The sequence below is a fragment of the Lepus europaeus genome, unplaced genomic scaffold (assembly GCF_033115175.1).
Source record: "Lepus europaeus isolate LE1 unplaced genomic scaffold, mLepTim1.pri SCAFFOLD_29, whole genome shotgun sequence".
NCBI classification, from domain to species: Eukaryota; Metazoa; Chordata; class Mammalia; order Lagomorpha; family Leporidae; genus Lepus; species Lepus europaeus.
The window spans coordinates 8,723,088-8,738,212 of NW_026909167.1; the positions used below are offsets into that span (position 1 = coordinate 8,723,088).

At 41.1% G+C, this 15,125-nt stretch overlaps 1 protein-coding gene across 4 annotated transcripts in view; it reads right to left on the reverse strand.

The window, feature by feature from the left end:
• The window catches only part of LOC133754841 (nucleoporin p58/p45-like), a 37,090-nt gene that overhangs the window by 11,680 nt on the left and 10,285 nt on the right, over positions 1-15,125 (reverse strand). For 2 of the 4 annotated variants that reach the window (XR_009865305.1, XR_009865304.1), the window contains exons 4-5: positions 14,419-14,505; positions 12,641-12,688 (exon numbers count right to left, since the gene is read on the reverse strand). The gene's annotated coding sequence lies outside the window, so the exon portion shown is untranslated. The remainder of the gene's footprint in view (positions 1-12,640; positions 12,689-14,418; positions 14,506-15,125) is intronic. The other 2 variants (XR_009865306.1, XM_062185225.1) reach the window with 2 other exon arrangements.

Genomic DNA, 15,125 nt, shown 5'->3' on the forward strand with positions numbered 1-15,125 from the left:
AAACATGTGCATTTACACATTTATACCTGCAATTTACTTTAAAATACTTCAGGAGAACCAAGGCATCCCTGGGTGAAGAATGGATAAAACAGACTCAGCAGGGTCTTGATAATGGTTGAAGTTAGGCACCTGGGCATTCATTACAATAGTGTTCTACTTTTGTGTATATTTGAAAACCATCACAATAGAAATTAAGGAGGAAAAATATTCACACAGCAGACTTCAAAGGGCCAACAGAGAATCATCTCTAACAACTGGAAAATTAAAGTACCATTTATTAGACTAAATTTTCCAGAAAATCTGATAAAAATCCCTCCTTTAAAACAATTATTTTAAAGCAGAAGGTCTAAAGTGTGCACGATCATTTCAAAAATGGTGTCATTTAACTTTTTAAAAAAATTTAAATTCTATTTAAAAGCTTAGTTGAATTAAAAAACTTTTTAAATGGAAGATTAAAAGTGAAACTATCAATAATCTTGATTTAACTAGATTTATTTTAATTCAGGTTTGGCTACTTTGAATTTTAAAGGTATCTGTTAGAAGTCTACATAATTCTGGGGCTGCCACTGTGGCTCAGCGGGCTAACGCCCTGGCCTGAGGCGCTGACATCCCATATGGGCGCTGGTTCTAGTACCAGTTGCCCCTCTTCGGATCCAGCTCTCTACTATGGCCTGGGATAGCAATGGAAGATGGCCCAGGTCCTTGGGCCCCTGCACCCATGAGGGAGACCTGAAGGAAGCTCCTGGCTCCTGGCTCCTGGCTTCGGATCAGCACAGCTCCGGCCGTTGCGGCCATTTAGGGAGTGAGCCAGCGGATGGAAGACCTCTCTCTGTGTCTCTGTCTCTCTCTGTAACTCTGCCTGTCAAATAAATAAAATAAAAATCTTTAAAAAAAAGAAGGAAGTCTACATAATTCTATGAATTTCATCACTAATTTATTTTATTTACATTAATAACTTTGCATGTAGGTGCCTTAAATTCTCCAATTAAAAGATACAGAATGACTTTAAGGAATAAAAGAACAAGACCCATCTATTTGCGGCCTACAAAAAAAAAAAAAAAAGAAAGAAAAAGAAAAAAAAAAGAAAAAAACCTTATCAACAAAGATACACACATACTGAAAGAGAAAGGATGGAAAAAATATTTCATGTTACTGGAAAACAAAAATGAGCATGTATAGCCATCTAAATGTCAGAAAAAATACACATGAACACAAAAACTCTCAACAGAGACAAAGAAGGACAATTTATAATGACTAAGGGAACATGTGACTATAGTAAATATATATTTACAAAATGCCAGGGCACCTTGCTATTTAAAACTAATGCTAATAGATAAAAAGAGAGACAGAGTTCAATGCTATGATATTGGAGGACTTCAACACCCCACTTTCATCACTGGACAGATCAACTAGAAAAATAATAAACAAAGAAACAGAGATAATCTAAACTATGGACTAAAAGGACCTAATTAATATCTACAGAACATTCCACACCACAGCTGCAAAATACACATTCTTTTCAGCAGTGCATGGAACTTTGTCTAAAATAAACTATATGATAGGACATAAAGTAAGTCTCAACAAATTCAAAAATAATTGAAATCATAGCACTATCATTTCTAACCACAACGGAATGAAGCTGGAAATTAACAACCTAAGAAACTAGAAAATATACAGCAACATGGAGACTGAAGAACATGCTCCTGAATGAACATGGGGTCATAGAAGAAATCAAAGGGAAATTAAAAAAAAAATCCTAGAAGTAAATGAAGATGATGACACACATGTCAAATCTTATGGGATACAGCAAAAGCAGTGTTAAGAGAGAAATTTATATAAATTAGTGCCCACATCAAGAGATTAGAAAGCCATCAAATAAATGATCTAACAATGCATCTTAAGGACCTAGAAAAAATAACAACAAACCAAATCCAAAATTAGTTGGATGAAAGAATTAATTAAAATTAGAAAGCAAATAGATAAAATTTAAAAAATACAAAATATCAGTGAAATGAAGAACCAATTTTGAAAAAGAAAAAAAAAATGATGTACCATTAGTCCAACCAATCAAAGAAATGAAGATGTAAATTAATAAGAGATGAAAAAGGAGATGTTACAACAGATAACACAGAAATAAAGGAATAATCAGGAATTACTACAAACAGCTATATGCCAACAAATTGGAAAATCAAGAAGCAATGTATAGATTTCAGGACACATAAAACCTACCAAAACTGACTCATAAAGACAAAGAAAACCTAGACAGACCAATGAAAAAGAAGGAGATTGAATCAGTAATAAAAAATAACTACACATTTCATGATGCTCTGAAATATAAGTCCTTACACCAGGATGGTGCTCTCTGACCCTGAGTGGGCCTGAGCATTAAAGGGAGGAATGTGGTAGAGGATTTCCTGAGGTGAAATAGAAAAAATCCTATCCTAGGAATGATCAACATCTGATTGCAATGTAACTAGGATTCTGCTTGCTGGCACAAAGTGATGATGATAACACTTGCCATACAACATATAGCTCAGTATATGTGTAGAAAAAACAATATTAGCAACCATGTATGTATGCACAGTATTGTATGTGAAATTAGAATATCCAATGAAATGTATTTGTGTAGCTAAATATGGGAGAAAAAGAAACTAAAATGATATATGAGAAAATGTCCCTCTTTGGGGCACAGGCTTTGGATAAAAATCCAATTGGAGGGGGCCGGCACTGTGACATAGCAGGTAAAGCCACTGTCTGCAGTGCCAGCAACCCTTATGGGCACCAGTTCAAGTCCCGGCTACTCCACTGCCAATCCATCTCTCTGCTATGGTCTGGAAAAGTAGTAGAAGATAGCCCAAGTCCTTGGGCCCCTGCCCACTGCATGGGAGACCCGGAAGAATGTTTCTGGCTCCTGGCTTCGAATTGGCCCAACTCTGCCCAATGCAGCTATCTGGGGAGTGAACCAGTGGAAAGAAGACCTCTCTCTCTCTGCCTCTGCCTCTATGTAACTCTGCCTTTCAAATAAATAAAATAAATGTTTAAAAAAATCCAACTGGCCCTTATGCTGACATAACAGTAATAATAATAAAAGACTGCTTCCTGCCTTGATGACTCATCTATGTTCAAGTACCACTGCAATCCACTCATAATTTATCACTAGAAGGGAATTTAAATTGGGCCCAAACAGAGTGGCACAGTGGGCTAAGCCACCCCTTGGGGCACCTGCATCCCACATTAGTGTGGTGGCTCCTGTCCCAGCTGCTCTGCTTCTCATCCAGCTTTCTGCTGATGTACGTTAGAGATAGCAGATGTTGGCTGAAGCATCTGAGCCCTTGCCAATCATGTCAAAGACCCAGAAAGACTTCCAAGCTCCTAGCTAGGTCCTCACCCAGCCACAGTAGCTGCAGGCATTTGGGGACTGAAACAGTAACTGGAAAATCTTTCTGCCACTCTGCCCTTCAAAGAGATGATAATAAATGAACTATTTTACAAAAGAAATATAGACAGATCGAGAAACTTAAAAATAAATTCATGATTAACTTCACTATTAACAACTCAATTTTGATAGTGTGGTATTCTTAATTTTATATATGAAATAAAAAGTAAAAGATTTGCTGTATCCTTGTAAGGAGTTAAGCAAGGAGGCAGAAACAGAGAGAGAGAGAGAGAGAGAGAGAGAGAGAGAGAGAGAGAACAAGAGAGAGAAAGAGAGGTCTTCCATCTGCTGGTTCACTCCTCAGATGGCTGCAATGGCCAGAAGCTACACTGATCCAAAGCCAGGAGCCAGGAGCTCCTTCTGGATTTCTGAGGAGGGTGCAAGGGCCCAAGGACTTGAGCCATCTTCCACTGCTTTCCCAGGGCATGGCAGAGAGCTGCATTGGAAGTGGAGCAGCCAGGACTTGAACCAGCACCTATATACGATGCTAGCACCACAGCCCTGGCCCCAACTGCATTTTTTAAAAGATAGCAACTGATATAAATAAGGGCTTCAAAAATTTACTTCAAAAAACATATATTTTCCATAAATGTCTGGTAGAAATTAAACTTGTATTAGTGTATTTATATAATTTGTTAAATAGTATAATTATATTTTAACTTATGTGTCAAAATCTCTCAAGCCATTGGGTGCAAATAGTTAACTCCATAGTTGGTGAAATTTTTATTACCTATTAAAAGCACCCTACCTGGGCCAGAACAATTCATTGTAAGTGAGTAGTTTAATGTCCAATATCCCTTTATCTGGGTCAACAGTTATAGATAGGGCTTTCCAATTTCTTTGTATGGTTGCACCCAACCCCTCCTGGCCATCAGCTTAAAATTGCCCTGGCACAGCAGCTTAGCATGCTGTGCCACAACACCAGCCCCTCTGTTCCTTTAGTAACTCTTAGTATGTACCAAGTGTTCAAAATAGTACCCAATCTCTTTATTGCATGGTCTTTGAGCAGTACTTAATGCCATCATTTTGGTTCACTCTCCCCTCCAAAGTGTTTAAAACTATTAAAAATGATTAAGCATGATAATTTTCCAGACTAGAAAAAAATAATTGGTAGGATTGTCTTCAAAACATAATCTGCCTGGAATGTATATGTAAAAGAAAAAAGGGTGGGGATAGGGAATAAACATGCCCAGAGAACTGTCATCCAAAAACAATAGTTTTGAAGTAAACATGCAAGGTATTGACATTTGTTATGTCACCTGCTCCAGCACCCCTGTAGATAATGGAAAACAAAGTAGATGTGCTTCAGTTAGTAACAAAGTCTTCCCATCCAAACAATTGAGGTAAAACAGCCATTCCTGAGCTAGCCATCACATATTTTATCTTTCTAAATAATATATATTTTTAAAGTAGAACTGTAGAATTAGACTTAAATAGAATAAATTTATTTAAAAATCCAAAACGAGGGGCCGGCACTGTGGCATAATGGAGAAAGCCTCCTCCTGAAGTGCCAGCATCCCATATGGGTGACAGTTCAAGTCCTGGCTGCTCCACTTCTGATCCAGCTCCCTGCTAATGCACTTGAGAAAGTAGTGGAAGATGGCAAGTACTTGTACCCCTGCGTGTATATGAAGACGCTCTTGGCTCCTGTCTTCAGCCTGGCCCAGCCCTGGTCACTGCAGCCATTTTGGAAGTGAACCAGTGGATGGAATCTCTCTCTCTCTCTCTCTCTCTGTCGCTCTCTCTTTCTGCCTCTCAAATAAATAAATCTTTAAAACATTCTCAAATCCAATAATAGATTTTGATATTTACATTAATTTTATTCTATCAGTCAGCCTATCTGACACCTGACCCCTGCCTCATATATAGCTGAGGTCTGTCCCTTTACATGAGTAGTAAGTAAGGTATTCACTGCCTTATTGCATTTCCACAGTGAGAGGGAAGAACCAAAGAGAATGCCCCACAATAAAGCACTTTAGGGTGATCGCTGATAGATAACATGGTGAGTGCAATACTGACAGAAGCTTCCCACTGGGTGAATGGGAAGACTAGTTAAGGGCATCCAGAGTTCCAGAGGAAGGGGATACTTTGGTTCTTTTCACATCGCTAAGAACAAAGGGCCCAGGACCACCCAACAGAAAGAACAGAACTTCATAATGCCCTCAGCCTTTCAGCAATAATACATCTGTTGATCCTGAAACTTCATAAATATATCTGGAAGACATGTGGAGGAAAGCAGGCTGAGTCACCCAAAAAGGAGCCATAGAAGGGCAGTTCCAGTTGTCTGATAGCTGAAGGGACCACCATGGATGTCTTCAAGTGACTTCAGACTGCTGTCACCAGTGGTTTGACTTGATGTCTGAAGATTTCCACTCTATGTGTACTACATACTCTGTGATCAACACTTGGGCCTCAATTAAAGTCATATTATGACATGACTCAGTCTTGCACAATAACAATTTTTTAAAAAATTTATTTATTTGAAAGGCAGAGTTAGAGAGAAGGAGAGAAAGAGAGATCTCCTTTCTGCTTCATTCCCAAATGGCCACAATGGCTAGCGCGAGGCCAGGTCAAAGCTAGGAGCCAAGATTTCATCTGGGTGTGCCATGTGTGTGCATGGGCCCAAAGACTTGGGCCATCCTCTGCTGCTCTCAGGGAGCTGGATTGGAAGTGGAGCAGCCAGGACTCTAACCAGCACCCACATGAGGTGCCAATGTTTCAGGCAGTGACTTTACCTGCTATGCCACAGCACTGGCCCTCACAATAACAATCTTAATGATATCCATGTGAAGGACATAGGTGAAGTCACTTTTAAACAAGAGGGTGGAGAACAAAAGGGGAATACTAAGAAGACGGGCCAAGACACAGGGAAGGTTGGGGCAGAGAAGAATCACCCTGGAGAGGATTGTGCAGTATTGTGGAGAGAGCTGCTTAACACAAAGGCTTTTCTCCTACAAGCATGATGCTGAGATGTTGAGCCCCTCACTTGGTGGCATGAGTGGCTGGCATAGCACAGGTGTTGAGACTCTAGGGTCCCCAAGAGAACCCTAGCCCTATCCCATGCACTGGATCTGAACTTCCCAAAGAGCAGTTAGCATCCTTGGCAAGGAGGTGTAGCCTTATGGAACTTCCCCAAACTTCCCAAAACTGCTGCTATGCTCTCACACCTTTTACCACCACTTCAACCACTTCTTTCCAACTGAGCCTCCTACTCATTTTACACTTTGCTTCCTTAGGAAAAGAGTGTCCTGAAAAAGGAGACATTTGCCAGTGCTGCAGCTTAATAGGCTAATCCTCTGCCTGTGGCGCTGGCACACTGGGTTCTAGTCCTGGTCAGGGCACTGGATTCTGTCTCGGTTGCTCCTCTTCCAGTCCAGCTCTCTGCTGTGGCCCAGGAGTACAGTGGAGGATGGCCCAAGCGCTTGGGCCCTGAACTCACATGGGAGACCAGGAGAAGCACCTGGCTCCTGGCTTCAGATCAGCATGGTGTGCCGGCCTCAGCATGCAGGGCATAGTGGCCACTGGGGAGTGAACCAACGGAAAAAGGAAGACCTTTCTCTCTGTCTCTGTCTCACTGTCCACTCTGCCTGTCAAAAAAAAAAAAAAAAAAAAAAAGAAAGAAAAAGGAAAAGAAAAAGAAAAAGAAAAAGAAAAAGGAGGGATTCCCCCAGAAACTTAGGCCTCTAATGTGGTTCCTCCACCCCTTACCCCTGTAATGCAGCAAGCAGAAGGAAGGCAATGGAGGGCACAGGACAGTTTGAGGCAAGAAGTGAATTTCAGCAGCTTCAATGAGCAAGAGGCACAGTACAACTCCTGACTGTGACTGTGACTGTCTATGAGTCAGAGACAAGGAGCAAGAGTGTAGAGGGCAATGGGACTGTGGCACCCATAGAGGGTAGAGATTCCTGCTGTGTGTTACAAGAAAGGAGAGGGATGACTTGCAAGGGCAGGGAGGAGGTGCATGTTTTACAGCTCACTGAGTATTTGGCCATCTATTACGAAGCGGGTTTGAAAATTGGCTCCTGGTTTAAAGAGACTTTGGAAAGCAGCACTGAAAATGCAACACACTGTACACAAAGGGACCTCCAGAAGACTGTCTCTGCAGGCCAGAAGGTGATGGTGTGGTTTATTCAAAGTCCTAAAAAAAGTAAAGAAGAAAATTGCAAACCAAAATACTGTATTAAGTGATTATGTATTTCAAAAATGATACATAGACAAACCTTCCCGGAAAAACAGGTCAAGGTGTTTATCACCACTCGCTATTCCTGCCTTATATAAATACTAAAGAAAATTCTTCAAGTAAAAGGAAGAGAATGGTAACTGAATAAGGAAATCATGTGAAAGTAGGAAGTTCATCAGCACATGTGCATACAGTGTCAAATTCAAACCACTAATATCAAGGTAATATCAATTGCATTAGTATAAATGTTAAAAGACAAAACAATGAAAAACAACTATGGCAGCAATACTTTCTGAATGATATAAAAACACAAAATGTGACATCAAAACATAGATCGTTGGAGGAGAAGAAGTAAAGGGATAGTTTATATGAATTACCAAAATTAAGGGTATCAACTTTTTAAAGGAATTATTTATCTATTTGGAAGGCAGAGTGACACACACAGGGAGAGGCCTTCCAACTGCTGGATCCCTCTCAAAATGCCTAAAATAGTTGGGTGTGGGCAAGGTCAAAGTCACGAGCAAGAAACTCAATTCTGGTATTCCAGGTGGATGGCAGGGGCCCAAGTAGCTGGCCACCTATTGCTGCCTTGCCAGTCACCTTATCAGGAACCTATAGCTGGGACTTGAGCTGGCACTCAGATCTGAGACGCCAGCATCACAGGCAGTGGTTTAACCTGCTGTATCACAATGCTGGCATCAGATTAAAACAGCATGTTATGAGATGTTTTATGTAAGCAGAAGTGCAACTACTAGGAAGAAATCTATGAGAGATCTCTTAAAATTCAAGGCAATATGTATTTTCAAAAAAACATGGGAATATTTTAAAATAATTTTCACCAAAATAACCTAACCTTTTAATTCCAATGTTTTTGAAACATCCTCATAGACAACCAAAAGCTTTTTGGGGGCTGGCATTATGGTGTAGTGGTTAAAGCTGCTGCCTGCAGTGACAGCATCCCACATGGGCACCTGCTCAAGACCTGGCAGCTCCACTTCTGATCCAGCTCTCTGTTATGGCCTGGGAAAGCAGTAGAAGATGGCCCAAGTGTTTGGGCCCCTGCACCCATGTGGGAGATCCAGAAGAAGCTTCTGGCTTCTGGCTTCTGGCTTCAGATCAGCTCAGCTCTGGCCATTGCAGCCATTTGGGGAATGAGCCAGCGGGTAGAAGACCTCCCTCTCTCTTTCTCTTTCTCTTTCTCTCTCTCTCTCTCTCTGCCTCTCTGTAACTCTGCCTTTCAAATAAATTAATAAATCTTTTTTGAAAAAGCTTCTTTAAAATATTCAAAATATTCGATACAAAGTAATCAAGTCACAAAGGACATAGAAATGAGAAGAAAAAGTTGAATAAATTTACAAAACAAGAAATGTTAGTAAAATCTTAGTAATAAATCCTTTTTTTAGTGAACAGTTCTCTTTTTTAAATATTTATTTATTTTAAAGTCAGACCTACAGAGAAAGAGGGAGAGACCAAGAGAGAGAGGTCTCCCATCTGTTGGTTCACTCTCCAGATAGCCACAAAGGCCCAGGGCTAGGCCAGACCAAAATGAGGAGCTAGGAGCCTCTTCCAGGTCTCCCATGCAGGTGGCAGGAGTCCAAACACTTGGACCATCTTCCACTGCTTTTCCCAGACTATTAGAAGGGAGCTGGCTAGGAAGCAGAGCAGCCAGGATACAAACCAGTACCTACATTTGATGCTGGCATCACTGGTGGCACCTTTACCCACCAGGCTCAATTCTGGCCTGAGCAATAAATTTTTAACTATTAATAATTTTTTGGAAAGTAAATGAGTTAAATTTTCAAAACAAAAGCCATGGAGTGGATGCATGAATAAAACAAAACTAAGATATGACTATATGTTGGATACAAGAGACTCATTCACTCTAAATCATACTGACAGAATGAAAATGAAAAGACAGAAACACAGTTCAATTGAACAATGCATGAGAACAAATGGGTCTAACAGAAATATACAAAACCTCCATCCAAAAGCAGCAAAATGAAAATTCATCTAATGTGCACATGGAATATATGTGGTCACACATTAGGTCACAAAGCTAGTCTTTTCCTTTCTTTCTTTCTTTTTTTTTTTTTTTTTGTTGGACAGGCAGAGTGGACAGTGAGAGAGAGAGAGAGAGAGAGAGACAGAGAGAAAGGTCTTCCTTTTGCTGTTGGTTCACCCTACAAAGGCTGCCATGGCCAGCAAGCTGCAGCCGGCACACCGCGCTGATCCGAAGCCAGGAGCCAGGTGCTTCCCCTAGTCTCCCATGGGGTGCAGGGCCCAAGGACTTGAGCCATCCTCCACTGCACTCCTGGGCCACAGCAGAGAGCTGGCCTGGAAGAGGGGCAACTGGGACAGAATCTGGTGCCCTGACCGGGACTAGAACCAGTGTGCCAGCGCCGCAGGCAGAGGATTAGCCTATTGAGCCATGGCACCGGCCCACAAAGCTAGTCTTAAAAATATAAGACTAATATTATGTCAAATATAATTTCAAATCAGTGACATGAAAATAGAAACCATTACAGGTAGTTTATAAAATTTATAAATATGTGGGAATAAAGCAATATGCTCTTAACAACTATTGGTTCAAAAAACACTTAAAAATGAAGTTAAAAATATCTTGAGGCATGGCCGGCACCGTGGCTCAACAGGCTAATCCTCCGCCTAGCGGAGCCGGCACACCGGGTTCTAGTCCTGGTTGGGGCGCTGGATTCTGTCCCGGTTGCCCCTCTTCCAGGCCAGCTCTCTGCTCTGGCCCGGGAGTGTAGGGGAGGATGGCCCAAGTGTTTGGGCCCTGCACCCCCATGGGAGACCAAGATAAGCACCTGGCTCCTGGCTTCGGATCAGTGCGGCCTTTGGAGGGTGAACCAATGGCAAAGGAAGACCTTTCTCTCTGTCTCCCTCTCTCACTGTCCACTCTGCCTGTCAAAAATTAAAAAAAAAAAAAAAAAAGAAACAAAACATAAACAAGCTTATAGAATGCAGCAAAACATATCACAACATCACTCCAACATAAAAGATCTGGAGGCCAGATCTAAGCTTACACCTGTAGTGCCAGAATCCTATATGGGCACCAGTTTGGGTCTCGCTGATTCTCTTCCAATTCAGCTCTCTGCTATGGCCTGGGAAAGCAGCAGAAGATGGCCCAAGTGCTTGGGCCCCCTGCAATCATGTGAGAGACCCAGAGGAAGCTCCTGGCTCCTGGATTCAGATCAGCCCAGCTATGGCTATTGTAGCCATCTGGGGACTGATCCAGTGGATGGAAGACCCTATTCTCTGTGTCCCCCTCTCTGTCTGTAACTCTATCTCTCAAATAAAATCTTGGGGCCAGTGCAATGGTGCAGCCAGTTAATACCCTGGCCTGAAGTGCCGGCATCCTATATGGGCGGCGGTACTAGTCCTGGCTGCTCCTCTTCCAATCCAGGTCTCTGTGATGGCCTGGGATAGCAGTAGGAGATGGCCCAAATCCTTGGGCCCCTGCATCTACATGGGAGACCCAGAAGAAGCTCCTGGCTCTTGGCTTTGGATCAGCATAGCTCCAGCCATTGCAGGCATCTAAGGAGTGAACCAGTGAATAGAAGACCTCTCTCTCTGTCTCTACCTCTCTCTGTAACTCTGTCTTTCAATAAATAAATTAGATCTTTAAAAAAATAAATAAAATCTTAAAAAATAAAATAAAAATAAAAGATCTGAAATAATCTAGTAACCTAATGGTATCTATAACTCAGTAAATTAAGAAAAATCTAAACATAAAGTTAGCAGAAAAAGAAGCAACAAAGATCAAAACAGTAATAAAAAATAGATCATGAAATAATAGAGAGTAAGCATATTCTTAAATCTTGACAAAACTGACAAATTCTTACATCAAATAAAAAAAGCGCAAATAAAACCAGATATGAAGAGATGCTATGATTGATAGCAGTGCAAAGGATCATTACACATTAATATGAATAATTATGCATCAATAAAATTGATAATCTAGGTGCCCATGCTGTGGTGCAGTGGGTTAAAGCCCTGGCCTGAAGTGCCAGCATCACATATGGGTGCTGCTTCTAGTCCTGGCTGCTCCTCTTCTGATCCAGCTATCTGCGATGACCTGGGAAAGCAGTATAAGATGGCCCAAGTCCTTTGGCCCCTGCACCCACATGGGAGACCCAGAAGAATCTCCTGGCTTTGGAAGGGTGCACCTCTGGCCACTGCAGCCATCTGGGGGTAAACCAGTGGATGGAAGACTTTTCTCTCTGTCTCTACCTCTCTCTGTAACTCTGTCTTTCAATAAATAAAATAAATCTTCAAAAATAATAAAATAAAATTGATAATCTAGGGGCCAGCAAGTGCTGTGGTGTAGTGGGTAAGGCCACCATCTGCAGTGCCTGCATCCCACATGGGTGCCAATTTGGGTCCTAGCAGCTCCACTTCTGATCCAGGTCTCTGCTATGGCCTGGAAAAGCAGTGGATGGCCCAAGTCCTTAGGTCCCCTGCACCCACATGGGAGACCTAGAAGCTCCAGGTACCTGACTTTGGATCACTCCAACTCCGGCCATTGTAGCCATTTTGGGAGTGAACTGGCAGATAGAGGTTCTCTCTCTCTCTGCCTCTCTATAACTCTGCCTTTCAAATAAATAAAAAGAAATCTTAAAAAAAAAAAAAAAAGTAACAGGGGCCAGTGCTGTGGCATAGCAGGTAAAGCCACTGCCTGCAGTGCCGGCATCCCGTATGGGTGCTAGTTTGAGTCCCAGCAGCTCCACTTCTGATCCAGCTCTCTGCTGTGGCCTGGGAAAGCAGTAGAAGATGGCCCAAGTCCTTGGCCCCCTGCACCCATTAGGGAAGACCTGGAGGAGGTGCTTGGCTCCTGGCTTCGGATCAACACATCTCTGGCTGTTGAAAAAAACTTTCAAGAAATTTGGTATAAAAGAAATGTATCTCAACACAATAAATGCCATTAACAAGCTCAAATGTAACACCATAGTCAGTGAAAAGTTGAAAACTTTCTCAAAATTCAAAAACAAGATAAAGATACCCACTCTCACCACTTCTAATGCATCTAGTCACATGACCTCCAGTCCAAGCATCTAGGGAAGAAAAAGAAATAATGACACGCAAATAGAAATAAAGAGATTAGATTTTCTGTGTGCTGAAAACATAGCTTTATATATGCAAAACCAAAAAGATCAGTTACCACAATTGAGTGGTAAAACGGAAGCATGGTTAAATATATACAAATCAATAAATGATTCATCACATTAACAGAACAAAGGACAAAACCTATATGTGTATGTAAATAATATCTACATATGAAGTGAACAAGAAAAAAATGTTTAAAAATATCAAATCCCAAAATATAAAGCTGAGGAAAAAAACCCATGTGATCATCACATCAGATGCAGAAAAAGCATTTGATGAAATTCAATACATTTTCATGAATAAAAGGACTCTCAAGATTAAGTGTTCAGGGTCCACTGCTGTGGAATAGCATGTAAAGTTGCCACCTGCAGTGCTGGCATCCCATATGGGCACCTTTGAGATTCCCAGCTGCTCCACTTCCAATTCAGCTCTCTGCTATGGCCTGGGAAAGCAGTGGAAGATGGCCCAAGTCTTTAGGCTCCTACAACCATGTGGGAGACCTGGAAGAAGCTCCTGGCTCCTGGATTCAGATAGGACAAGCTCTGGCTGTTGCAGCCATTTAAGGAGTGAACCACCAGATGGAAGACATCTCTCTCTCTCTCTCTCGGCTGTTGCAGCCATTTAAGGAGTGAACCACCAGATGGAAGACATCTCTCTCTCTCTCTCTCTGCCTTTGCCTCTCTGTAACTTTGCCTTTCAAATAAATGAATAAAATCTTAAAAAAAAAATTAGATGTCGTCCTAGAAATATACCTGAACACAATGATGGTCATACATGAAAACCCCGCAGCTACCACCAGAGTCTTAGTGAAAATCTGAAAGCTTTTCCTTTAAGACTTAAAAAGACAAGGATATGCATTCTCATCATATCAATTGCATATAGTACTTAAATTTCTAGCTAGAATGATTAGGCAAGAAAAAGAAATAAAACCACATGAAAGTGCACAGAAGTAAAATCATCTGTTTGCTGATTACACTATCTTACAAGATGCCTAAACTATCTTTAAATATATTGCAGTATTTAAAGAGCGATATAAATATAATATAAAGGGGGGCTGGCACTGTGGCATAGCAGGTAAATCTACTGCCTGCAGTGCCAGCATCCCAAATGGGCTCCAGTTCAAGTCTCGGCTGATCCACTTCTGATGCAGCTCTCTGCTGTGGCCTGGGAAATCAGTAGAAGATAGCCAAAGTCCTTGGGCCCCTACACACACATGGGAGACCCAGAAGAAGCTCCTGGCTCCTGGTTTTGGATCGATGCAGCTATAGCCATTGCAGCCAATTGGGGAGTGAACCAGTGGGTAAAAGACCTCTCTCTCTCTGTGTGTCTCTCCTTTTCTCTCTGTGTAACTCTGATTTTCAAGTAAATAAATAAATTTTAAAATAATAATAATATAAAGGGTGATAGACAAGATTACCAATAGGAAAGAAACACAGGAAAAAAACCCTGCAATTTAATTTCTATAGCTATAAAATCGAGTAACTATAATAAAAATCCACTTGTAAGCTAAATAGTTCAGAATAGGAACAAAAAATTAATAGAATTTGAAATACGGTCTGATTCCAAAAGCATATGTCAGGAACCTGATCCCCAAGGCAATAATTTCAGTTCTTAGGAACAGATTAACACTAGTTTTAAAATGGCCTGAGGCTATGAGATTTTTCTCTTACTCTCTCACCATGTAATGATGTTTGTCATATTAGGATGCAGGAATATGGCCCTCTTCAGGTGGGTCTTCTTGGCCTTGGACTTCCCAGATTCCAGACTATAAGAGATAATTTTTTCATTATAAAACTATCCATTTTATGACATTTTTATAACAACACAAAATAAACCAATACATACTTTCTAATCTCTTAAAAATGTTTATTTATTTTGAAAGGCAGCGTGATAGTTAGAGATAGAGAGAGAGATAAGATCTACTATTTGCTGGTTTATTCCCCAGATGACCACAATGGCCAGGGCTGAGCCAGACAAAAACAGCAGCCTAGAACTCCATCTAGATCTTCCACATGGGTGGCTGGGCCCAAGTACGTAGATCATCATCTGCTGCTTCCCTAGGTGCATCAGGTAGGGAGATGGGTTGGAAGAAGAGTAGCCAGATCCAAACCAGCACTCCAATATGGGATGCCAGCATTGCAGTTGGTGGTTTAACCCATTGCACCTCACTGGCCCTGATATTTCCTCATATTTATGAAAGAGAGAAGGGAAATGCAGAAAGCTTTAGCAAACCATGAAACCAATATACTAAGCTAAAGTACTTCAAAAAGTTTGCAGAAAGTGGAAGTAAACATAAGCTCACTTTGGTGAAAACATTTTTAAAATCATATGGAATCTTTAAAATTTTTTAAAAAGATTTATTTATTTGAAAGGCAGAGTTTACAG